The 24,052-nt window shown below is 48.7% G+C and overlaps 1 protein-coding gene across 2 annotated transcripts in view; it reads right to left on the reverse strand.

Annotated features, from left to right (window-relative positions):
* Positions 1-24,052, reverse strand: part of Grik4 (glutamate ionotropic receptor kainate type subunit 4) — a 417,441-nt gene that overhangs the window by 346,979 nt on the left and 46,410 nt on the right. The gene's annotated exons all lie outside the window — the stretch shown is intronic.

The raw sequence follows: 24,052 nt of genomic DNA on the forward strand, positions 1-24,052 counted from the left end.
ATAACCTTAATCTATTCTTGAGGACAATGTCCCTGTGGCAAATATCTCACCTCTTAATGCCATCATTTCAATATGAGTTCTGGGCGTGGGAAGCAGACACTCAAATCAAACTGTAATAAACCTCCTGAGGGTGGAGGTAGAGTTGGATGTCCCAGCCCTCTAGACTTACCCTGGTGTTTCAGATGACCATCCTCCATCATGAATCTACCCAAGGATGCCTCCATCAGGCAACTCATTACCAATATGACAGACAATACTGGAAATTGAGGAGGTTTTAGGCAATATTAGCTAGGAAATAGAGATGCAGTCCAAGTGTACATTTTATAATACCACAAGGAATTCCTTTTGGCTTCTTTCTTTTCTATGTTCTAACCCTGCCCCAGAGCCTTTTTATGCCTACCTCTGCCTGTCTACTTCCTGTCTGTTTGTCCTGGGGTGAGGAGAGTTACCTGCAGGCCTCAGCCTGGGCTTGGTGGGTTCTCATAGCTTCAGGCTCTGTCTTCTGAAGGGACTAGTGTAAAATTCCTCCCAGGTAGCACTACTAAGGTACCTGTCTCCAAAGAGCACTTTGCCTGTTGATCCGGTTCTGTAGTCCCAGACGAGACCTAGTGATGTCCCGTACCCTTGACATGAAGGTGCCACCATTGCTGCATTTCCAGACTGAGCACAGTCCTTGAAATGTTTCTGATGCTCAGGTCGGTTGCTAAGCGAGTACTCAATTGAACCCATCTACTTCACTCATTCTGGTTTGAGAATCCAAGTCTTACCTATGATGACACATGCTGGACTTGGTGGCCTGTGTCAGCGGGCTCTCCAGCCCTGTGGAGGCTGCTTCTGCTACAAGGTCCCTGTTTGACCTTCCCTTTGTACAATACTCTCTAAACGCCTGCAACCAAATACGCTTTATATATATGGTCCACCCTCTCAGTAGCCCCTGAGATGGGTATGACAGCCTCTGCGTTGTAGGAAGGCCAAGATGTTGAGAGTTTACGGGACTTACTTGGGTGAACTAACCTGGCTTCCTTCTTTAGTTCATTCACACTGGGCCCGAGATGGTGAAGGTTGTAGCCAAGAGGCAGTGTATTCAGTGGTTAAACTACAGGTCATCTTGCTTCTTCTTGCACTGGAGGGAGAAACTGAGGCAGATCACCGTAGTAGGCAATATTGCCACAGTTGGAAGAAAGGGATAGTCATGCCTATATTTATAGTCTCTGCTCCCCTCCCTCAGCTCCTCCCTGGGGCTCTTGAGGTAACCTCTGACCCTACCTCCCAAGCCTGGCTGCAGCTCAATCTCACATCCACTGTTGCTCTTGGTGTGTTCTCACTGTGGCAATCATACCAGCCATGCAATGATCTAAGCCACATGTGTGTTGGATCGTGGAACATTCCTCCCTCTGTGCCCCAGCCACCCTCCGCTGCTGCCTCTTTTGGAGAGTCTCCCTGATCAGTATAGATGAGTCCCACTTTCTCTTCTCCCTGTCTTTCTCTTTGTCCCGTGGGGCTCTGGTGTGTGCTTGCAAAGACGGATGCTCCCAGACATATGGCTGGTGCTTCTGTCTCAGTGAACTGGCAAATGCAAATGCATGGCCACACTTCCTCTTCTTGCAGGAGTCCCATCAGCCCAGGGACTCCTGTTCTCTCCAAATGAGTCAGCAGAGAGCTCCAGGAAGAGCAATTAATTTGAGCAGATGTGTATCAGTGTCCTAGGAAATAAAAATTGTCAGGACAAACCACCTGTGCCTGCTCAGGTCACAGAGCACCAGGGATGCAGGTGGATCTCTTTAAGAAAAACCCCAACTTGAGGGATGATGTTCGTGCACAAAGCCTTTCCCCACAGAAGGGTGTGCTGCCTGCTTCCTCAAAGCTGGAGCTCTTAGCTTATTTAAATATTTTACAGGTCATTAAGTACTTGTCTGAGAGACTTTAGGGACTGGAAAACTTTTATGTTAACGAGCTAAGACTCAGTGTCAATTATGGACCCTTCAGAAATGAAGAAGTCACATCCTGGAAACGACATCCAAGTCCACGGAAAGCTCACAGCAGGGATGCCCAAACACGTGTGCACATGCTTCTTAGAGTTGATTGCCCTCATAGAGAGCCAGGGGTTCCTATGTAAGCGGATCTTGTTTCCTTTCCCAAGGCACTCTGGCAACAGAAACAAAGTTTCATATTGTTCCAGCGTCCTAATTGATATCTGCTCGGGCAGTACTGTGCTTCAAAGTGAAAAACCCAGGCTGTGCTCCCCCAAGAAACAACAGCATGCTTATTGGAAAAATCTCCACACCTTTTGGGGGTTTACAGAAGTCTTTCAGAATGATGGTCACACAACCACTGTGGCTGGAATAAGGATACCCAACAGATACATTTATGTCCCTCTCTTTGACCATCAGATTGTTAGAATAATGGACCCCCCCCCAAGAAATTTGCATTTCCCCAGGAATCTTATGCTGGGAAAAGGGAAAGTTGAAAGAAGCTGGTGCCAGCCACAGGGGAAGCTTGCCTCCTGTAAAGAGATTTCACACACTTCTGACAACTTGTCAGAGCACCTTATAAGAGAGACTAGAACCAAAATAACGATGATTGACAGGTCCGCATCTGGACCGGGACTGCTTCAGTATGTATATTTCTTGCCCTCTATTTAAGCCTAAACCCAAACCTCAAGTCAGGACCCTGAAGATGAAGATGGACTCTGGGGTGGGGGGACAGGCAATCACTGAACCTCTTCCCAAATGTAGTCCCACTAACTAAACAAATCTTTTCTTCTCCACTAGTGTGTCCTGTTGAGGGCAGGTGGCCAATCCTGGCTTGCTAGGGCTGCTGGAGCCCAGGCTCTGACTCCAGCTCCAGCAGCAGCATGGGATGAGAACAGACGACACAGGCACTGATAGGTCCCCTCCTCTGGCTCAGACCTAGGTCTTGGTTAGGAGGCATCAGGATGCAGTCACTAAAGCACTAGAAGATGGCACCCCTGCCCCCTTTGATTGCAACACACTGAAACTCTAACCTTCCATCTCAGGGGAGCGGGTCACCCTATTTCTGCTCTAGACTTCTAAAGGTGAAACCATAAAGAAGCTTTACATGTGAAAATGTCACCTTCCCAAGCAGGACCCTCAGAGTCCCTCTGGCCTTTCAGGCCATCAATACCTTTTAAATATATATTAAAAGGTGTCAGATGTGCCTGCTCCCTGCCCACACAGAGCTATTGTTTAGTAGCTACACAGGCCAAGGGGGCTGGAAGTGCAAACAAGAAATGCTTCCCAAGGCGCTGGTTCAGTACCTCTACTCCTCTGTCAAGCTTCCTGAGCCCCGGCCTTCCCCGGGGCTTGGTTCTAATACAGCAGGTTCCCGTGCTTGTGAGACACAGGTGGAAAACACCACAAAGCTCCCAGAGGCTGAGCTGCCAAGAGCCCCTGACCTTGATCTTGAGCCAAGAGCTCGTGTCTCCTCCCATCTGCTGTGCTCTTCCTGAAGCAGTCTTAGCCATTTAGGTGAAGACCAAGGCAGGACTGACTTCTGCTACGTAGAGGCAAAGGCTGCGGATTGGCAGCTGGGTTTCGTTTGGCCTTGGAAGTGAGTTAGAACCAAGCATCTCAAAGAGTCTCAAAGCGTGGTCTCCAGACCAGCAATGTCAGCATCAACATCAGCTGAGAACCTGTGAAGATGCCAGGCTGGGGACCCTGTTATGGCTAGAATCGGAAGTGTCCCCCACAGGTTTGTGTTTGGAATGCTTGTTCCCCAACTTCAAGCACCGTTTTGAAGGGGATCATAGTTAGGGTCTCTATTGTTGCAGTGAGACACCATGACCAAAAGGCAAGTTGGGAGAGGAAAAGGTTTATTTGGCTTACACTTCCATATCGCTGATCATCATTGAAAGTAGTCAGGACAGGAACTCAAACAGGGCAGGATCCCGGAGACAGGAGCTGATGCAGAGGTCATGGAAGAGTGCTACTTGCTTGCTTCCACGTGGCTTGCTCAGCCTGGTTTAATATAGAACCCAGGACCACCAGCTCAGGGATGGCACCACCCGCCACAGGTTGGGCCCTCCCCCTTCAATCCCTAGTTAAGAAAACACCTTACAGGCATTGCTTGCAGCCTGATCTTATGGAGGCGTTTTCTGAATTGAGACTCCCTACCTCTCAGATGACTTTAGCTTGTGGCAAGTTGACATAAAACTAGCCAGGAAAAAGGGCATGGGCCTTTAAGAGGTGGAGAAGTGTCCTAGTGGACAGAAGTAGACCACTAGGGAAAGGTCTTTGAGAGTAGTACCTGGCCCTGGGTTCTAATTCTCTCCTACTGCTGCCATGTGAGCAAGCCACTGCCTCATGTTCCTGCCACTGTGGATGCAGCCACCCCCACCATCAGACCTCCCCCAGCATGATGGACTAAAACCTCCCTGAAACTGTGGGCCACCTGTGACTTCCTACCTTCCCACAAGTAGCTCTGCAGATGAGAAAGGGCCAAGACGGGGCCTTACAAACTCAAGCCCTCCAATGGATCCCCACACCTGGTGACGTCTGACCCACCAGGAAGAATAACCAAGTCAGAGTCATCCTTGGGCCCATTGCAAGCTGGCTAGCAACTGCCTCCAGTCAGAGCAGCTGGGCTGCAAAGGACATCTGACCTGTGTGACCTTTTTCTTCTGAAGGTTTCCAGATGATGCCACCCTGTCCCATTAAGGTTCCACATTATTTCCAGAATGACATTCTAGGTCTCTTAACTGGAGCTCAAGGCTCCCCCAGACTTGACTCAGCCAATATTTCACTCTTGTCCCTGTCACCTATGCCCGCTCTCGACTGGGGACAACTCTGCCACCTGTGATGCAACTGGTAAGCCTAGAGACATATTTTTTTATTCCAACTAGGGGCTTATGAGATTCAACTAGTGCCAAACACCCGACATGAACAGGTTCCCCAAGAAGAATCATCTGGTCTAAACATCAATAACCCTGCCCTGCACTCTCCTCCGCAGCCAGGCTCTCCCACTCAGCCTCTAAACTCCTTGCTCTGTGGCTTATGCCCTTGACCTCCTGGCAGGACTGGTTCCTGATGGAATCCTCCCCCTCCTATGAGGCCAGGCAATCCCAGTTAAGGCAACTGCCAGTCCTCCGACACGTGCCTCGAGATAACCAGGTATTATGAAATTCTGTCATCATGGCTGTTGTCCTCTTGAAATCAAGGCAATCTAAATACCCAAACGGGTCCTTCACAACATCCCCTCATAGAAGGGGGCCTCATCAGACTCTCTCCTGACGCTCCAGCCATTCCCTCCCTCCTATTACACCCTGAACTGCATCTAATCTTGTCCCAGTCGCACAAGGACTTAGGAGGAGACGGCAGCTAAACTATACAAGAGATGGAACAGTAGGGGCTCTAATGACACAGCTTTTGTGAGTTGTTCAGCCACACTGGGGTGGGACAGATGCCAGTCACCCACACTCCTATAAGTAATCCTCACCCATGCCCATAAATCCACAGGGTCACCTAACTAGATGTGGTGAAATAATTTCTTTGGTCTGGCATTGCCCTTTCTACCTGAGGTGGAGAGAAATAGATTCACACACTAGCAGGTAAAGACCCTGTGCTAGGCTTGTGCTCGCTTTGTCCCTCAAGTCCCTACAGGTCTCCCTGTGTGGCCTTTCTTTATGTTTGTCCACAGGTACCAGATCTGTGCTGACTGGAGGCTTCCCGGGAGCTGGCAGTCAAGCTAACCTCCTCCCTGGCACTCCAACCCCAAGAACATCACACTCCCGGAAGACGTTACACCACAGACCCTTGCCTCAAATCCTGCAAAATCCAAAAACTATTTCACCTCCTTCTGGACCCCAGATGTCCCCAGGAGCTTACCAAGCCTGTCCATGATAAAGGCATTCTGTGGCTCTGTCTCACGTACCTCCTGCCACTGAGGTCCACCCTCCTGAATATGCACACCCATACCTCCCACCCCTGTCTGTGCTGCAGCCTGCTGTCTGGGGTAACAAATGGAATTCACGTTTGGCAAATCCCAGCGCCCAAGTGACTGACAGCGGTTTCCATACTGAACCCTGTGGGGTGGGGAAAATTACCCTGATCAGGACAGAATTAGAAACATCTCCTTACCATGCAGCTGCTTTCTCTAGCAGCAGCGCCCTTGTCCAACAAGGCCCTGCTCTGCCCACACAGTTGAAAAGACAGCTGGCCAGCCTCCTGACGTTCAGGCTGCCCCACAGACGCCCCAGCACCACATCTGAGCAGTACCTACAAATGTTGTCCAGCAGACCTGATGTCACACTACTAAACATACCTAACCACCTGGGGGTAGCCAGGCTAGACACACAGGGTGTGTCAGGGGCCTGAAAATTAACTCCAAAAAGCTCCTGGCTTGTGCACTGCACGTTACTAGCACAAGCACCTCAGTGCACTTATAGCTCCTCGAAACTCCATCCATCTGGAAAGATCACAGTGTAATAATCTCACCTATATGACACTGGACAGGCCACTGCACACCTGCCGTCTTACTAGGTATCATTATCCCTATGTGGAATGTCAAAGTCTTAAGTAACTTCTCTGCAAGGAAGAACAGAGCTGGATTCAAACCCTGAGCCTTCCCATCCAAAGCTCATGTGCCTCTCCACAAAAAAAAAAAAAAAAAACCTTTTCCATATCAGCATGTCTCCAAGACTCCCAGTAAGCATCCTCACCTGCAGTCACAGCCCAGGGGGGCTCTTGGCACTGATTGTCAGTGTCATTACATTAGCTGCTTTTCACTCCGATCCCCGTTATGCCATCACAGCCTGGCATTATAAAACAGCCCATCATAAACACCAGTTTGATTACAAGCAGAGACTATTGTTTCTAATGCATGAGCATGTGTAATGTGTATGGAGAGAGAAAGAGACACCTCTATATTTTTGGTTTTTGTAAAGACAAATAGTCTCGATTGTTTAATCAATAAAAATGCCTCTCTAACTCCTACTGTTATTACAAAGCAATTTCGGACAGAGTGAGAAAGAAGCATCGAATCTGTATGCCTGTCAGGGCAGACAGGCCCTGATTAAGCTGATGAATGAAAGATCAGACCCACGCCAGGCCACTGACGACTTGGTCTGGACCCCCTGGCTACTCCTGGGACAGAAGATGGAGAAGGAAGTATCTCCCCTACCATGCCATTGGCATGAGAGGCCAAAGCCTAGAAAAGGTGTGGATGGGGGAAATAGACACGCCCTCTCCATGAGAGGAAGGATCCATGCCATGGGGCTAGGGGTTAGGGAGAAATTATTCCTTGATGATACCTGCCTGAAATCCCAAGACCAGGAGGCTGACACAGGGGAACTGTAAGTTCCGAGCCAGCCTGGGCTACATAGGAAGGCCCAATCTCCAAACACTAAGGGGTGGGGACAGGGTGATTAGAACAGTAGCACTCATCCTGAACGTACGGCTGTGACCCCTTCCTCTCGTGCCTACAGAGTAGGCATGGGACCTTGACTAAGAGCCTCCTCCGCCTTACTGTGAGGCCTTTGTGGGCTGCTGGGAGCACTTAGTGTAGAGAGGAAGGAAGCCATGGCCACTCTCTTACAGGCTTATCTTTGGGCCCTCTGAGGTTCCTTCCTGAAATAAAGGCCCCACGTGATCCTTCCTGAAATAAAGGCCCCACGTGATCCAGCCCTGCTTCTCTCACAGCCTCAGCTCCTGTCTTCACACCCTCACCTCACTGGCTGCTCCTCAGCATTCTACACGTCACACCTCAAAACCTGTGCCTGGGATGGCCTTTCCCTCGAAACGCTACCCCCAGACTCTCTGGTGGAAAACCTCCATTCATCCTTGGAGACCTGCACAGGCGATCTCCCCTAAGGCTTTTCCTTACCCTTCCCCCACATTCCAGAGACCTCACAGACCTTGCACACAGCTTGGTCACAACTTGCAAAGCATGCTGGTCTTCATGTGGGCTCCCATGCCCATCTATCTCTTTGTGAATGTCAGCAGCTTGAAAAATGTGTATTGCAAGTAGGTGTCTGTGCCCCAAACTCCAGACTCATGCCAGCTGTGTCCCAGACAGGTACTTAAATACCACAGGGTCACATCCAAATGTGACTCTGGACTTCCAACCCCAAACTTCCCCATTTAGTATGGCATTCTGGAGTATTCGCTCAAACCAAAGCAACTCCTCCTCCTCATGTTCACGTCCCAAACCAAGTTCACCTGTCCCATCTCAAACCCAGGGGAAGGGGGACAGACTTTTCAGTAAGTAGGGCTAAATCTTTTGGATATGGATTTTCAGAAGGAGAAAACACAGTAAGTTTTGGTCTCTACCTCTCACTGTATATGAAGAATCATAGTAAACAACCCTAAAGTATGAACCATCTAGGGATGACACGTATTGCTTTGGATTAGACCATCAGTTCTTAGGTACAATACCAAAAGCACCATTCAGAAAGAAAAACCAGTGACTTAGACTTTACAGAAATTAAGAACTCTGCTCTCCAAAAGGGTTGACCGAGGGGCCCATGGGGTCCATACACACAGCGCACCCCGCACCATACTCAGTACTATAACCACATCGCCCACCCAGTGAGACAAGCCCGAGTGCACTAACGGGATTGCGTAAATACAATAGAGTTTCCTATCCAAGGGAGTAACAGTCACCCTTAAAATGAAGGGACCCTGATGAAAGTGTCAACTGGAACAAGCCTTGAGGACATCAGTCCCAGTGAAATAAGCCAAGCAAAAAGGACTGACACCATATGATCCCACTGTTAGGAGGTACCTAAAATAGTCAAATTCAGAATAGAGTAGTGGGGCACGAGGTGTTGCCACCTAGGTACAGTGGGGTTTCGTCCTGCAAGATATAAAGAGTTCTGGAAACTAACCGTGAAGCTTTGTACGTGTATTCAGTGCTGGGGAACTAACGTTAGAAAACAGTTACTACAGTACATTTTAGGACAAATGTGTCCTGAAAAGATTTAAAAGACAAAAGAGGAAGAAACAGCCAGCCCTGGGCCATCCAAGTAAGGTGATCAGAGAGCATCTCTTTCTACTGCCATTTTCTAGATGACAGTAAAGGGAGGAGGTGTAGGGGAAAAGGAATTACAGATTTTAATCTGTTTTCCATTTTTATAGCTACACTTGCTCTTTTGCTTTAAAGGCAAGAAAGAGGGGGGAGACAAACTACAGCCCACAGAAAGTATCTGCAAATCACATATTGGACACAAGGTTCATGTCACAGATCTGTTTTCTTAAAATCTCACAATTCAACAAAAAGGCAAGTAACAATGGATAGAAAAAAACATCCAAAAGATTCAGGCAGATCGTTCACCAAGGAATCCAGAGTTTACAAATAAACACGTAGAAAAATGCAAATTAAGCCTGCAGTGATATACCACTCTTTACCTATCAAAATGGGGAAGGAATTGTAGGGGTTTTTAGTTAAAGGGTAACAATGTACGGCAGTGAGGACAGGGAGCAGCCGGAGTCCTAGAATTATGTTCACATCTAAAGCTGCACTCCAGTGTGTACAGAAACTCCATTTAAAATTGCTGAAGAACTGAAAACAGCCCAGCCCCTCCGCAGCTGAAGGAAGAAACTGTGATTTCTACACAATGGAGTACTGCCCAACAGTAAAAGGGAGTAGAAAATTCATCTATGCTCCCGTAGATGAATCTCAGATGCATTATGTTGAGTGAAAGAAGCCAGACCCAAAAAGCTACCTCCTGCTTGATTCCATTTATATGACACTCTGGAAAAGGCATGCCTCCGGGGACAGGAAGGAAAAAAAAACGGATCAGGAGCTGCCAAGGGCGGAGGCGGGCGAGGCTGCTGACTACAGGAGTGGGAGGTGTTATCTTGATTGTAGTGTTGGCTGTACAACTTTGGGGCCGTCAGAAGTCGGGGAACCCTCTGCAGAGCGGTCCTCACAGTGCATGTGCTACACACCTTCGTGACGACACCTAAGTTCAAGGCCAAGCTGCCTGCTTAGGTTTGGTGCCTGTAGGGCCACCCCATCCCAAGCACTGGCAATTCTCGCCCAGCCTACAGTGACGCAGCGCTTCTTAACTTCTCCTCCCCTATAGTTTATTCTTGAAAAGCTGTCAAAATTGCTTTTTTCAAATATAAATCAGACAGTGTCACTCCCCTGCCTAACTCCTCCGATGTCTCATCGCATTTTAGAATAAAACCCTAAATCCTTCCAGGGTGTGCAAAATGAAGCCTGCCTCCCAGACTGCAAACCTCAGGCCTCTCGTCCTCACTCACCCTCTGGCTATGACACCACCCTGCCACCTGTCAACTCTAATGAACACACCAAGCATTCATTCTCCTTCCCCCCCCCGTTCAAGACAGAGTTTCTCTGTGTAACTTTGGAGCCTTTGGAGCCTTTGGAGCCTGTCCTGGAACTCGCTCTGTAGACCCGGCTGGCCTTGAACTCACAGAGATCCACCCACATCTGCCTCCCGAATGCTGGGATTAAAGGCGTGTGCCACCACCTCCTGGCTAGGACTTCATTCCTTTTGCCCTGATCTCCATGTAGATCTGATATGTTGCCTCTCTATAACTGATTCCACAGTTCTCCACACACTTCCATAGCTCATCAGCCCTAGGGTTTCCAACATGTCCTGGCACTTCTCACCTCCTGATTTACCCCTGACTGCACCTGCTTCATGACAACCCCTTCATTAGCCTTGCTCCTGACTAAATCATCAGGAGCTAGGGCAGGGCCTGCACACAGTAGGTGCTCAACAGATACTTGAACTCAGTTGTGACCTTCAGGTAAGAGTCTGTCACCTAGCCTCCCCAAAACTCTCTGAGGACACAGGTGCTACTCCTGGGACCTCCTCGGCCACACTGTGGATGGGCAATGAACCTTGACTTGGCACCAGCAGCTGAGTTTGTGTTGCCGTAGAGTTGCTCTCAAACTCAGCTTCACCTGGTGCAGGGACAAGTGTGTTCCTCTTCTGCTCAGAGCCTGTGTGTGGATAGGCCAGATAAGGAAGGCAGGCAGACAAGGCAGGGCTAGACATGGGATTAGCTGGCTAGCTTAGTCAAGACCTCAGCCCTTGCCCAGTCTGTCCCCAGCTTTTCCCAACTCTCAAGGGCTTAAGGACATTGCTGAACAACTGTTAGGATTTGAGATCCAATTCTGTCAAGTGGTACTGAATGCCAAGCATGTGACTCCCACTGTGCTAAGCATTTGTTTGTCCCATTGCTCAAGGAAGTGGAGACAGGTACCAACTTGTTGGACCTACTATGTTCCAGAAGTTCTAGCTACATTACTCCATTTAACCCCACAGAGTCAACAACAGATCTGAAAGATCATACACATTTCTAAAGTGGCAAAACTCTCTGGAACACACATCCAGGGCTATTTCTATGGCATAGCTGGAGTCACACCTTCCCTTCATCTAACAGCCCGAGTCAAGAGGCAAAGCCCTATATCCAATCTCCCTCTATATACCTCACAGTTCTACTTCTATCCCTCCATCACCCCATTTGCTGCACCAGAGAGTGGGGTAGACATGCAGCCAAGATCAGCTTCCCCCAGTAGCCCAACCCCACGAGCGGTGACAACGATGTCCTCCTACTTCTCTTCTCTCTAGACCTGTTTCTCTCCTCCCTGCCTCCCCGCCTCTCCACCTCCTTCTCTGTGTCTGCCTTGCTGGCTCTCACTGTACATCTGTTTCATACATGCACAGACTGACATACACACACATGTGCACATACCACTACCACCCCTTTGCCAATTCATTTCTTCCAACCGTTAAACTCACTGTACCAAGGAGACAGGCCCCTGCTGGAGGATAACTCTGGCAAACAGCTGCGAATGGTCTGGACTGTGGTTGCACTCGAGGCCAAGCTGGAGGAACGGGGGTGGGCTGTGGATCCAACAGTGGCTTGCACTCTTTGGCAGCCCGGACCTGGGCCTGGGAAGGTGGAAGACAGGAGGCATGGACTGGCATAATTTCATGTCTGGCCTTTCCTAGTCGACAAGCAAAATGACTCTGTGATCCCCTAGCTCTCTAAATTAGCTGTGTTTTACAATCCCCCTGTCTGGCAGAAAATGTCCCATTAAATCTTAATGATCTGCCTTCCAAGGAGAGCCCCTGCCCCTTCTTCCTTGGAGGACCCTTACCCCTGGAATATCAAAGCAAGGGGCTAAGGGGAAGGGGGAACATAACAGTCCTGAGATGGGGTTCCACCAATATTTCATTGGGCAAATGCCTTCAGAACCAGAAGCCAGACCAAGAGGTCCCCAACATCCTGGTCTGTTCTTCCCAAAGAAGCCCATTCTTGACACTGTCCCCTTCACCACAGTCTATCCCCCCCCCACCCCTTCTAGCTATCTGTAGGTATCTCTAGACTGCACCACTGGCCCACAGGTACAGCTTGGGACAGCGGTGAACCAGGTCCCATTTCACCTGTGCTTAGAGAGGCCAGAGGAGAAATTTTCCTTGGGAAGAAAGCTGTCACGTGACCTTCAGGATTCTTCAAATATTAACCACCTGGATAAACAGTTTCTCCTCAGTTCTCATTATCACCTCCCTGGTTAGAGCTACTGTGCAGTATTTCTCTTTTATATCCAGAGGAGGCAATGTTTCCGGTGACTCCTGGGGAGAGGGGAAAGATGAAAGGTAGGGAAAGGGAGGCAAACCCAGGGAAGTCAGAATTCCTGCCGCTCTCCACCCAATTCTAGCCCTCAGGTGAGCAGGGCAACCAGAAGTCTGATCCCTGACCCAGACTAGCCCGGTGGTCCCAGAGGGACACTGAGGACAGATTCCCAAGAACCCTCATGGCTCCCAGGGGGCTTTGCACGCCTTCAGCCCCATCACTCCTTGGGACCTCCCCAGAGGCATGTCAGTCCAGGATGACTGTCCATCACCACCAGAGCTTACGCAGGGCTCCTTTTCTCTGACCTCTAATTAAACTTTACAGTCTCAGTCGGGCTCTTTATTCCTGTCTTTATTCTCTCGTCTCAATCACCTTTGGTTTCCACCTCACCGTCTTCGGTTCAGAGAAAGCACAGGTGTTTGGATCCCAGCCAGATTCCTTGCCAGCCAAAGACCTCACCAGTCAAGGGCAGCTGCCTCTGCACACATACCACCCCTCCCTAGGAAAGGAAGCCCTAGTTGTCCGGAAGCCCAACCTTACCCATCGATCTATTACCAGCTTCCATCATTGCAACCAATTTGAAAGTTATTACTGTGGATTCTTAAGACGTCAACAATGAGGACGCCTATTGTCCCACTAATTAATTCAGCAAACCTCCATGAAATAATAGGAGCTGTAATTGTAATTCCAAACTCACCCCTCGACCACTGGAATCAACTAATTAAACAACAATCAGCCAGCACCGGGCTTTCATGGGAAGATGGACTATTCCTTTTTATAGCTGCAATTAGGCGACACATTCAATAATCAGAATGAAATACAAATTCACCCAGGAGCCCAGTAAATTATGGCCATTCATACTTTGTTTTCCTCTGGTCGCCTCCCAGAAAATGAAAGGGGTGGCATCGCCCAGCTGCAGCAGGGTGCCGTCTGGATTGCCTACAAGCCACTCCTTGGAGTCCCTTCCGAGTCAAAGGGTCTGTGTGCTGTGTGGTTCAGAAGCAAGATAAAGGTAGGGGCTGCTGATACAGCTTCAGTCCTGCCCAAGTCTCCGGCCCCAGCAGGAAGTCTGGGTTCCCTGTGGTCTCAGAGAGAACGACAGAGGAAGAGACAAGACTAGGAGCCCTGTCTCCACTTGCACCACAATAGCAGTGTAAGACACCTATCCAAGCCCTCGCTCACATGCTCAAGTGTAACACAACTAGCCAGGTGTGTAACAGATAGAAACCCCTTTGCATGTCCTATAAGAATGCTTCAAGACTGGAGGAGGGCTTTCCCAATGGTGGGAGCACTCGCGCCTGAGGAAAGAGAAGCAAAGTGAAGCGGACAAGGTTCACGAGAAGCCACTGAATCACGGTGGAAATTAAATCAGGTACAAGGCAGTGGCTGGGCAGGGAGGGGGAGGAGAGGCGTGGGACAGATGATAAATGGAAGGATAGCTACTTTGAGACGCTGTCAGCCACCACAGGCTGAACGGAAAACATGCACTCTGCAGAAGGTGCCAAAATGCTCATGTCCTCCAAAGGGAGTGGCAGGGTCCGGCTGCTGATGGTCCTCCTGAGCAACAGGAACCATGTGGGGTGCCTCAGGGTCAAAGGCCATGGATAATGGTGCCCAATTGATCCTTCTCAAACCCAAATTAACTGGGAGTTGTTTTTCAGAAGTAAAGCACGTCAAAGCTTTGGGAGGGTGGACTAAAGGGATTTCTTTGCAGACAGTGTGGTCTGTAGACCCTACACTTTCAATGTTAGCAGTTCCCTAAGGTCAGAGGCCTCTTGCTCTGTCACTCAGTGTAGATGTAAGCACATAACATGTTAAGTAGATGCTTAGTTCCCAGACACCTCTCTACCCAGCATTCCCTGCTGGGAATCTCAGAGCCAAGAGCCTTTTTTCTCCCTGTGGAAGAATCGGGAATGCTTAAGGGAGGCTAACTGATGGAAAAAAGTGTTTTAGTTAATTTTGTCACAGTTAGATGGGACACAGTCAAGGGTGAAGCCACAGAACATGTCTTAGCAGCTAAGTGCATTTGTTTCTCTTCCAGAGAACCAGACTTAGTTGGCAGCTCACAATCACCTGTAATCCCAGAGCTGATTCTTCCTTCTGGCCTCCTTGGAAACCTGTCCACATGAGGCACACACCCAGATAAACCGGGTGTGTGTGTATACGTACACACACACACACACACACACACACACACACACACACACACACAAATAAAAACAAAATGCTAAGAAATTTATAAGAGCAGATAAGAAGTGCAGTCAGACTATAAAGGTCCACCTCACAGAGACCCACTACCCACTTCCTCAAGCAAGACCAACTTCTAACAGCTCCATAGCCTAAAACAGGGTCACTAGCTAGGAACCGAGGGGACAATCCCCATTCAAACTACAACAGGATGCATCTACTTACTTACTCAACAGTACCTGACTGAACACCAGTTCCATGGCATCTATGTGGAAATGCCTCAGCTCAGCAGAGGGTTAGCCAGCAGTGGTAAGGAGAAAGAGAAAGGCAACAGTGGGAGGTGGGGTCAAGGGGTGGTGACAGCCTTCCAAAGAAAGATGTCTTCAATGGGTACCTGAACAATGACCCAGAGTCAGCCAAGGCCTCTACTTCCTCATCTCTTGAAATGGGAGCAATATGGGTATCTTTGTAAGCATTAATGAGATGTTACACAGCAGTTCTATGCTCAGTGGTAAGTGATGTTGAAATGTTTGCTCTTGGGGTTCTTGCTGTCATTACCATCTCTCCATCATGGTCTCTTTATAATAAGGGATTAAAGGGGGTAGAGATGGGGGCGGGGGGAGTCTGGCCCAGTCACTCCCAGCATTCTTCTCTGCCTCTTCTGCCATGACCACTGCTCAACTCACCCAAACGTTAGCTACCACTCCTACCCACGCTGCAGAGCTTCGCTATGTCTGCACCGGGGCTTATGTCAAGGCTTAAGAGAAGACATGGGGTGGAGAACAAAGAGGATTGAGATGAGAGAGAATAAAGACAGACAGGAAGGGACCAAGCAAGAATGTAAAAGGTTTCATTGGAAGTCAGTGAAGGGAACTCACTCTGATTTAAAGCTCTTGTGGCCACAGACAGTCACCCTGACCAGTGCCTCAAGGCAGGACCCAAGGTGTGCGGAGATTAAAGACGTGTACAAAGACTCTTTTTTTTAAAGATTTATTTAATTATGTATACAATGTTCTGTCTGCATAGTTTGCCTGCATACCAGAAGAGGGTGTCAGATCTCATTATAGATGGTTGTGAGCCACCATGTGGCTGCTGGGAATTGAACTCACGACCTCTGGAAGAATAGTTGATGCTCTTAACCTCTGAGTCATCTTTCCAGCCCCCTACCCCATGCAAAGACTCTTAAAAAGCTGTGTGGATTCTTAAGAGGGCTGTGTGACTCTTGTGAGTCCGTGTTCCCAGCCTGGGCTGAGTCAAAGATTAGCCTTCTTGTTGAAGTCTCACCTTGTAGCACTGGAACTAGGAAGTGAACAATCAGAGATTCCGAGTCCCCTACCCTCAGCTTGCCTATCCTTCCCGTTTGTTCATCAGTTATCATACTGCCTGAGGGACCAATGCTGCCCCCCTACGGGGACAACAATTTTCAGGGGTGCTCTTAGGGTTCTGAGAATCTAGCAGAGTAGCAGGAGAGCCGGTGAGGTAACAGAAGCCAAAAAGTGTTTCCACTGACTTACTGCAGCCTGGCTCTGGCCAGGCTTCAAGGCTACAGAGTACCCAGAAGTCTAGTGGCTTAGAGTCAGTCTGGACTACATCAGTGTGCTAACAGAGAGCTGCCTGAGCCCCAGTTCTGGGCCTCTATGACCTCCTGGCTCTTTCTTTCTTTCTTCAGTCTAACAGCCCTGGATGTCCTGGAACTCACTCTGTATACCAGGCTGGTCTCAAACACAGAGATCCGACTGCCTCTGCCTCCTGAGTGCTGGGATTAAAGGAGTGTGCCACCACTACCCAGCTGTAACTCCATGTATGTACCATCTACAGCAGACACTCCTGGACTGTAATTCCTAGCCTCACCTCCTCCTCTGCCCATAGCAACTTAATCAGGGACCTGTCCGAGTCCCGAGTCTTCTGATTTAGACTTTCCACTGTGTGTCCATCTCCTCCTCCACATAGGGAGGCAAGATTTGAACTGGACCTCACAGGACCCACAAGCCAGTACTGAGTGAGGCCCAGGTGTTAGCAGCTGTGGGTGGTCGTGGGTATAGTGGGCAGACATAGAAAACAGAGAAACTCCTTGCTATCTATTCAGCTTCTTGTCAGCATCAAACTGCCAAGGACTTTTTCATCACACCCGGCCTCTTAGCAATAGTCCCGAGTCTGATTTAGAGTACCTAGTGTCACATTCAAGGGGAAATTCTCACTGAAGATTCACATGCTGACAATGGAAGGGTTAGCTTTATTGATCAAGCATCAACACCAGCAGCAGCATCAACCACAAACACTCAACAGGACTCTATTCACACATAACAGCCGAACACACAGGACACCTTACGAAGCCCAAAGAATCAACCTGGTTTCATGGCCTTAATTATGGGCCACTAGAGGTCATTAGCTTTAAATGCAGTGTAAATGTTTCAAACGGAAAGACACTGATTTTATAATGCCAATGCCGGGAACTTATTAGATCAGTAAGACTGGGTGAATGAGCGAAGGAAAAAAGGAATGTGGCATGGACATCTCCATGGCTTTGGGCCTGATTGTAGAATTTATGGATGACTGAGGCCTCTTGCTTTTCCATCTTCTTGCAGAACATTTAATGGCCTTACTGGGGTCATTTCGTTACTAATTTGTACCTCAATCAGAAGACGGAGGGAGCGGAGAAAATGAAAAGGGGAATGTTGCAAATCAATCAGCGTTGTTCCCTTTAACAGCTCTGGGAGAGACTTTAGTGGATAAGAACGATTGAGACTAATGGCTAAAGCTGGGCTTGGGAATTATCTATGGGCTTATTTATGCATGACTTCTGGCATCCGCTCTGCCTGGAAAACTTCCCAAGAAAGATGAAGCTTTGGGAAGTGGCTGGGGGAGGGGAGGGGTGGAACAAAGCTGCCCAGGCAGGTCTCCCACCCCCACCCAGGCAGCCTGCCCCCCTCAGCATGGGGCACACAACACAACTGCAATGGCTGTCAGGGGATGCCACCTGTCCCCCTCCCTCAGGAGCCTGTTCCACAGCTGTAGTTCCCGGGTAAGAGCTACAAGGCACTACACTGGGGAATGCGGAAGGGGACTGAAAGTTTGTGTTCCCTCCAAATTCACGTTTTGAAATCTGAATCCCCCAAGGTGAGTGTGGAGACTTGGGGAGGTGATAGCCATGGGTGTGGGGCCCTTCCAAACAGCATCAGTGCCCTTAGAAAGAAATAGCAGAGCTTGCTCTTGCTTTCTCTGCTCTCCACCAAGACAGAAGGGTATCTGTCTGCAAACCAGAAAACAGAACTGGATCTGACAGTACCTTGTGTTTGAACGTCTCGGGCTCTGCAATGGTGAGAAATGACTATTTGATGCTAAAGCCACACAGTTTCTGGCATTTTGTTACAGAAGCCCCCACAGACTAAAGTGTAATGCCTTCGAAGTAGCACAAAGAGGCTTGTATAGCAACAAAAGGAGAGAACAGCGATGGCCATGTTTCCCATAAACCACATTTCCCACCATCAAGGGCTGGCTCACACAAAACAAGTGTAAAACATCCAGGTCACCACTGGATACTAGAGTTTCTTTCTGGCAGCTCATATCCTAAACACGGCCAAGGCAAAGGTGCAGATGTCAGAGAGACAAACTTCAACCGAGTGGCCTGTCAGAGAGGAAGAGGACAGCAGATGAGGCCAGGGGCGTGGTCTATGGTGAGGGCGGGGCAGGATCTGTCCCTATCCAGCCAGCAGGGTCAGGAGTCAAGATCACTGTTCTGAGGAAAACCACCTGGTCTGAGCCAGGACAAATCTGCCACTTACTATTGTGACACATATGAAGGTCTCTCTAACCAGCCTTCCTAAAGAGCAAGATCCTCCAGCAAGATGAGGAAATATCCTAAACCAAGATGGAAAACAGGAGACCCAATGTGGGTAAGGGACAATTGTGCACCAAGCACAGAAAAAAAACAGCCAGAGTTCGAGAAAGTGAAACAAGACACAGGCATAAGGAGGATGTTCACGACCAAGTCGTGGGCAGCTGAACATCCTTTCCACCTGCCGGAACTCCTAGAGAACAATATAGCAACCCAAGAAGAAGATGGTGTAAGATCCCAGGCACAGGGACTGCAGGCAGAGAACAACAGAAGCCCATCCCAAGAAAGCAGCAATGCGGGCAGGCCTGGGGAGCAAGAGGCACAGAGTCCCCAAGTGAAGAGATGTGTTGGAATCGAATGATCACCCAGAGAATCCAACCTAGAGGAAGATCACTCCAAAAGGTAAGTACAAAGAAAACAAATATGAATGAACAAAGCAGTTGCTAAGACAGGCACCACAGGTGAGAAGAGAAACGAGGCTAGGGAGATGGACTCTTGAGTGAAATGCTTGCTGTGAAACAAGGCTTGGGAGATGGACTCACGCGTGAAATGCTCGATGTGAAACAAGGCTTGGGAGATGGACTCACGTGTGAAATGCTTGCTGTGAAAGGAGGCTAGGGAGATGGACTCACACGTGAAATGCTCGCTGTGAAACAAGGCTTGGGAGATGGACTCGTGTGAAATGCTCGCTGTGAAAGGAGGCTTGGGAGATGGACTCACGTGTGAAATGCTTGCTGTGAAAGGAGGCTAGGGAGATGGACTCAAGCGTGAAATGCTCGCTGTGAAAGCATGAGAACCTGAGTTGGAATACTCCACGCCCATGGAAAAGCTGGGGACAGTGGCATATATCTGTAACACCAGCTCTGGGGTGGAGACAGGAGGATCCTAGAGGATCACTGTTCAGCCAGTGTGGTGGTCTCAATGAGAATGGACCCCCACAGGCTCATATGTTTGAATGTCTGGTCCCCAGCTGGTGGAACTTTTAGGAGAGGAGTAGGAGGTATGGTCTTGTCTGAGGAGGTGTGAGACTGAGAGCCCATGCCATTCCCAGTTAGCTCTTTCTCTGCTTCCTGGTTTTGTATCAGATGTAAGTGCTCAGATACCATTCCAGTTCCGAGCCTGCCTGCCTGCTACCATATTCCCTGTCTCGATGGTCATGAACTCTAGCCCTCTGAAACCATAACCAAGCCCCCAATAAACTCTTCTATAAGTTGATCTGGATATGGTAACTCTCCAAAGCAATAGAAAAGTAACTAAGACAGGCCCTATAGGCGCATATATTTGAATATTTGGTCTCCAATTGATCGAACTCTTTGAAAAAGATTAGAAGGTGTGGCCTTATGAGGGAGGTGTGTCACTAGGGAAAGGTTTGGAGGTTTAGAAAGCCCACACCATTCCTAGTTGGCTCCCTCTGCTTTGAGGTTTTGTCTTAAGATGTAAGCTCTCAGCTACTGCTTCAGCACTATGCCTGCCTTCCTGCTGCCAAGCTCTCTACCAAGACGGTCATGGATGCTAACCCTCTGAAACTGTAAGCCCCAAACAAACACTTGCTCTGTGAGTTATCTTGGGCATGATGTCTTACCACAGCAATAGAAAAGTAACTAAGACAAATGAAACAGTGAGCTCCATGCTCGGTGAAAGACCGTCTCAAAACAAAGTGGAGAGGGATAGAAGTAGACACCCAATGTCAGCCTCTGGCCTCCTCACGCATACTCAAGGGCAAGTGCACCTGCACACACTTGTGCAGGCACACAGGCATACACCCCCCATACACACACACACAAAACAACTACAATGCATTAGTCGGTTGAGAATAATATTCAAGTCGACATAATAATGTAAACTCTGAATGTCAACTTAATGAATGTTTAAAGGCAAGAATCAGAGGGGACAGCAGTTTAAGACATTTATTCCTCATTGCCCCAAATAGAAAATTCAATAATTCATGTAATCAATGCATTGAAATATAGCAGCACACATACTAGAGAGATATGGAAGCGAAAAGAAAGAGCTAAAGCCTGTTGTGGTCCATTGTTTCTAAGAAGAAAGGCTGGGACTCAGGGACATAGAAATGCCACAACACTGTTAGGAGCCTTTCAAAAATTTCTCTCACAATCTAAAAGCAATGATCATTATTTTTCTTAAATTCCCCAACCCTGACCCTTTGCGGTTGACAGTGAAATGATGAGGCTAGGCAGCAGCAATTCTGCCTTGACCCTGGTCACCTGTGTTCATCTTGCCCTAGGGGTCTCTCATTCATTACTGCTGCCACTAAGAGGGTGCCCCCCTGCCCCGCAGCAGCCCACTCTCCTTTCACATAAGGCTTTGCTATGGAAATGGGTCCTTGGCCTTAATCTCAAGAAGTGTGTCTAAGGAGAGCAGAGAATGGTGAAAGTCTCCATCCTCCTCAAAACAAGAATGGAGAAGGAACAAGAGGACACTCCCTTGGCTAGCTCCTCCCTCTACTGGTGTGCCCCAGCCTTCCAATCCCCCCTTCCCAGTTCATCCTGTCCAGCTCCTGCCCACCATTTAGGGTTTTCCTCATTCTCTATATCTAGCCTCCCTCAAGTCTGAATGTTTAACAGTAGGGTCTATAGCTTCTCCCTGGCTACCTTTGCCACTCCTGCTTCCTGGTTAATGGCTTTCTTTTTTTCTCCATGACTAGCACCATGCCTTTGGGGGAAGCTACCCTTCATTGTGCCCAACTTGGAAGCCAATGAAAAATCCCTATTGTTTACATAGGAGATATCCATAGACAGAAACAGGAGGATAAAACTAGACATGGTTACTGCTATAATCCAAGAACTAGAGAGGCTGAGACAAGGGTATCAGTGAGCTTGTGGCCAGCCTGGCCTATAGAATGAGAAAATTGAAAGGCAGCAGGCGAGGAAGAGGGAGACAAGGGCTGGTGGCTACCTGGTATGGTGGTTTGAATGAGAAATGGTCCCCAAAGGTTCATACGTTTGAATGCTTAGCCAACAGAAGGTGGAACTGTTTGGGAAGGATCAAGAGGTGTTGCTGGAGGAGGTGTGTCACTGGGAGGGTGAGTTTTGAAGTTAACAAACTCACACTATTCCCAGTTAGGCTCTCTCCCTGCCTCTTGGTGGTGTCTCAACGTGTAAGCTCTCAGCTACTGCTCCAGGGCCATGCCTGCTTTCCTGCTGCCATGCTCTCCACCATGATGGTCATAGACTCCCTCTGACACTGTAGGCACCAATAAACTTTCTTCTGTAGAGTGCCTTGGTTATGGTGTCTTTTCACAGCAATATAAAAGTAACTAAGACCTAGCATGTTTGAGGCCAGAGTTCTATGTCCAACATCATCCAAATAAAACCAGAGAATGAGAGAAGGGGACCTTGACCTTTGGATAAGGTATTAAACATATCAACCTTAGTTTTCTCACCTGTAAAATGGGGGTGATCACATCTGTTCCAATCCCAGAGGGCTCTCAAAACAATCCAGCTGTGTAGCCTGGAGAGCCATTCAAACATGAACTAGTATTATTACCATTAGCCCTGTGTGTGTGTGGTGTGTGTGTGTGTGTGTGTGTGTGTGTGTGTGTGTGTGTGTAGATGCACTTGCCCACACATGTGAATGTGGAGGCCAGAAAATGACATCAGGGGTCTTCCTCAACCACCCTCTACGTTTTGAGGCAATGTCTATCACTCAACCTGGCACTTGGCATTTCGACTAGGCTGAATGACCGGCAAGCTCCCAGCATCTTCCTGCCTCTACACCTCTGTCCCTCAATACTGATGCCAGCGTATTGGGTGCTGGGGATCTGAACTGGGGTCCCCATGCTTACGCAGCAAGCACTTTACCCACTGAGCTATCTGTCTCCCCACCTCAGCCATGATCACTTTGGAAGATAGCAGGCTACAGTCTCATGATTACTTGGGGACCCATGTGCTGAAATGAAAAGCTGGCCCCTTGGTCACCTTGTGTCCCCTGTGAAGCACTGGGTTCCAGCAGGCTGGTCTATTATCCAACGTAGAGCCATGCCAGCTGCCCCGCCCAGAGTAGCAGTCGCCCGGGGCACAGACCTCACTCAGTGCCTCAGGCAAATGGCTCTGAGCACCTGTGCCACTTCCCTTCATAAACCCAAATCGCTCACTAATGCTCCTCAGCTCCTTTCATCCGAATGGAAACAGCCGTTGTTCTTATTGGATTGTAGATGAATCACTTGGAAAATATTTTGGGGCACATTATAGAGGCAATAACATAAAAGTAACCTGGAAAATGGTTCTGTTTTGTTTTCTACTTTGCAAACCCAAACTGGAGCCTGGGGTTGTATTCCAGATTTTTGTCTCTTTTTTTAACAGAAGTATTTTTTGCTTACTTCCTCTTCATGCTGGCAAAGGAGACAGGTGACTCTCTCCCTGGTTAGGAGGGACACCCTTCACGGCATCCCCAGCAGGAAGGGCTGGGTGAGAGCAGACAGACCCACACCCCAGGCTTTAGGTCTGTAAAAGGTGACTGAAAAAAGGACAACACTGGTCTCAGCCTTTCCTGGAGACAGACATGAGGACACCGATCTGAGGCAGGCAAGCAGGCACAACTGACTCTCCACAAGACAGCAGGACTGTCTCTCTAGAGAGAGTATATGTCTTAGCTGGGAATGCTCAGTGGCCAGATACCTACCTTTTGGGATACTTCCCATCTATCCCTATTCTTGAGGCAGAAGACTGGGGCCATTGCCCTTTGAAAAGCCCAACAGTATGCCTGCCAGACACTCAAGACGAGTCACATCAATCCAGAAACCCACTTGCAATATAGTGCCATGATCATGTCTCTTGGTAGGACATATGGGTTCGATAGTGTGGCCAGGGCCATCTTTCTCTGCCCTAGAGGCCACCGTCTCCCCATTATCTCCCCTGTTCAGGAAGTACTGGCCTCTTCTTCATGCTGTCTTCCTGTCAGTCCTGGCACTCAGAACCTCCAACCTGTCTTTTCTGACTCTAGCAGAGAAATCCCCACTCTGCAGGCCCAACACTGGAGCTTTCTGAGCCTCTGTCCCAGCAGTGAGCACTTCAAAACCCTTAAGGTAAGAGTCGAGGTGGTGACTTTTAGAAAGGGGGGGCTGGGAGGAGAGGAGAGGGCAGAAACTGTGGCTGGGATGTAAAATAAATTTAAAAAAAATAAAGAATGGAGATGAGGCCCTAGAAAAATCCCCCTCAATTGATATCAACAATTAGGAATTAACTACCCTACCTCTTATTCGGAAAACAGAACGTGCACTCCAAGGGAGCTTAGAGCCTGTTGGAATAGTTAAGAGTGCACTGCTCTGTGCCACCCTCCTCCTACTCTGCAGAGTCCAAACAGCACACGTTGACACAACGTGGTCATAAAGTGAGCTTGAAACCTTACTGTGCCCCCACCCCCACTGGAATATCATTGTGAACTTAGGTGAGGCTTCAGGCCCTCCTAGGTGGGAGGGAATTTGAAGTTAAATCTTGTC

The sequence above is a fragment of the Mesocricetus auratus genome, unplaced genomic scaffold, assembly GCF_017639785.1.
Source record: "Mesocricetus auratus isolate SY011 unplaced genomic scaffold, BCM_Maur_2.0 Super-Scaffold_100022, whole genome shotgun sequence".
NCBI classification, from domain to species: domain Eukaryota; kingdom Metazoa; phylum Chordata; class Mammalia; order Rodentia; family Cricetidae; genus Mesocricetus; species Mesocricetus auratus.